This window comes from Hippoglossus stenolepis, chromosome 18 (assembly GCF_022539355.2).
Source record: "Hippoglossus stenolepis isolate QCI-W04-F060 chromosome 18, HSTE1.2, whole genome shotgun sequence".
Lineage (NCBI taxonomy): Eukaryota > Metazoa > Chordata > Actinopteri > Pleuronectiformes > Pleuronectidae > Hippoglossus > Hippoglossus stenolepis.
The window spans coordinates 19,047,402-19,047,885 of NC_061500.1; positions in this window are offsets into that span (position 1 = coordinate 19,047,402).

The following is a 484-nucleotide window of genomic DNA, read 5'->3' on the forward strand; positions in this document are numbered from 1 at the left end:
CAAAACAGACTTTTGGTTTCAGTTTTACTTCGAGCAGAATAATGTTATTGTTCTATCACAACAATCCAGACCAGTGATTCCTAAACTAGGGGTCACAACCCCCCAGGAGGTCGCAAGATAATAGTCGCAGAAATCTAATACAATTTAGGAATAATTAGAAATACCATATATTAGTCATAATTTTAAAAAAATTATCCTTCTGCAACTCGTCCTGATTTTTGGTTGCGTTCAGGGGCACTGGTAAGGGAAGATGTCCTGTGCATACGGCCGCTGGTCTCCTTTTCACTGATTTGTCACATGGGTAGTTTATCCGTGTATATGACAATGTATATATTGTATCAAGCAACAAATTATATAACAAGATATTTTTCCGGTGAACAAATCCATAGACATTAATGTGGTTAATTCAAAGTGATTCTACTGGATAATTCAACATTTGCCATGAAATCACCTTTTACTATACATATTTAAACAGTGATTATTG